The sequence below is a fragment of the Penaeus chinensis genome, chromosome 18, assembly GCF_019202785.1.
Source record: "Penaeus chinensis breed Huanghai No. 1 chromosome 18, ASM1920278v2, whole genome shotgun sequence".
NCBI classification, from domain to species: domain Eukaryota; kingdom Metazoa; phylum Arthropoda; class Malacostraca; order Decapoda; family Penaeidae; genus Penaeus; species Penaeus chinensis.
In genome coordinates, this window is record NC_061836.1 from 24,016,961 (window position 1) to 24,019,460 (window position 2,500).

Genomic DNA, 2,500 nt, shown 5'->3' on the forward strand with positions numbered 1-2,500 from the left:
TCACTTCTGGAAAACTAGATGATATACAGTTGTGTAATATAAATGATATATGATACCGTGGACTTTATCTTCATATTTTCCGTCCGTTCGCTAAAAAGAAAAGTGATGTTACTGATAACAGATGAACAAGTGAATAAAAAAAATCTAATTGGAAATGCATTTCAAAAATGTAAAAAATAATTTTTTTTAATAAAAAGTATAAAACCCGATTTTTCTTTCTTGCAGAAGTGGGAAATGACAGCATAACCATACCATTAGCCGTACCATTAGCTCTCCAGTATCATCATCATTTTGGGAGCTAACGCCGACAGGGGCGCATAGCCGCATCCACCCTTCGCTTCCAACTACGAGGGTCCCTCAGGGCAGGCAGGGGCCCGGCCCATCTCTAGCTCTTCACGACAAGTTTGATCGATCTGCCCAAGCCACGACCTTCTCGTTCGTCCCACAGGCCTCTTCCACCCAGGGTTGTCTCGGACAGAGACAACCTGGTGGGCAGGGTCAACCTGCGGGTCCCGCCAATTGTACCCCATGATCCGGCGCAAAGATCTGTTACAAAAGGCATCAAGACGAGAGATCAAAGCACAAGATAGTGTCCAGGTTTCACTTCTATATAGTAAAACTGACAGTATCAGAGCATTGAAGACATGTAACTTGGTCCTTCTGCACAGGTACCAGCATCTCCAAATACTCTTGTCGAGAGATTTCATGACCCCTGCTGCCAGACCAATCTTTCTGGTCTGACAGCCCAGAGTCTTGACTTGCACTACCGAGGTATATAAAACTACTCTGTGACTTCGATGTTTTCACCGTAAGCACGTACCGACTGCACAGGGTCTCCTAGTAGACCCCCAAAATCCTGGATCTTGGTCTTGGTCCAGGAGACCTCTAGCCCCATTATTCTCTCTAATTTCTAAATGCATCAAGAGCCGCCACTAGGGTTTCCAGAGATTCAGAGAGAACGGCAACACCATCAGCAAAGTCAAGGTCTGTACCTTGATATTGCCTAGAGTTGCTCCACAGTGACTTTGGAAAGTAGCTATACCCAGTATCTAATCCATGCAAGTGTTGAAAAGTGTTGGTGCAAGAACACAGCCTTGCTGCTTTACCACTCTTCAGCTTGCAAATTGCCCCCCTGACTTCAGTCAGGGAGGGTAGATCCTCGGTGATGAGTGGGTCTGGCAGAGGAATGTCAACATTACCCCCATCCAAGTTAACTGTTGGTGGATCAACCTGATCAAAATATTCAGCCCAATGCACACACACCCCATCAGGAGCTGAGATTATCTGGTCACTTGCTGAGCAGACTGCAGTTGTCTGTGAGGAAGGCTTGGAGTTCAGCTTTCTCAGGGCTTGGTAGGCAGGACGAAGGTCATTTACTAGGACATGGTTTTTGACCGTCTCTGCAAGATTTCTGATAAACTGTTCCTTATTCCTTCTCAACAGTGACCTAGTCCTACGCACCAGAGAACGGTGCAAGTTGGGATCCCCTGCCAATCGAGCCACAAAACAAGCATCTGTGGCTTCCAGTGTCTCCTGCGAGAAGGAATTCCGTTTCGTTCTTGGACTTTCACCAATGGATTCCTGAGCTGCATCAAGCGTTTCACGCTTGAAGGTATCCCACATAAGAACAGGGTCTGTCAGGCCCTCGAGTGCTGTAAGACAACCAAAGATAGCCTCGGCAAACCCTCGGGTACACTCATCCTCCCTTAATCTGTCCAAATGAAACACCCTAGGGTGTTCATTTGGGCTACGGGGGGTTCTAAAGTGGACCCAGAGAGTAGCCACAACTAATCTATGATCTGTTCCACAGAACTCGGCACTTCGATACACCCTGCAGTTCTGGAGAATCCTCCATCAAGTGCTAACGAGGATGTGGTCTATCTCCTTGAACTCCAATTCCTCTCGTTGCATCGTAGAAAAGTCTGCGTTGTCAAAGCCATGTTCGAGTTGGTGTTTGTGGTATTGGACATTTCTGCATAGCAGAGTTCCGAATCTTTTTACACTCGCGATCCCTTTCTCCGACCTCTGACAATCCGCGAAACACCCAACATCATTTATCATTTATTATCATTTTCATTATCTACGTATGTTTAGGTGAATATAAGTAAATAAATAGATAATTTATCACACTCCGCAAGGTTTATTTATCTAGTTGTAATATATTAGTTAAAAATATGAATTATGGCATATTCTTAATTAAAATTTTGACGAACGCCCAGCGAAATCTATAGACAATATTCTTTCTCCAAGGCTTCACGACTTTCCTGCTAAATTTCTCATGCAGCACACACAGATCTAATGAAAACATTGCAACTGAGTTGCATGTTCATTTTGCCACCGTGGGTGTACGGCTTTTATGTTTTCTTTTTTCACCGTGTTTTCTGTAAGTCACTTTTTTCAGTGTAGTGTCGCGGTCTGATGAAAGGAATATACCGTTCTGCCAGCCTCAAAGTGAAGTGTCTCATTTGACTAGTCTGAAGCGTTCCTGAAGTTTGCGTCC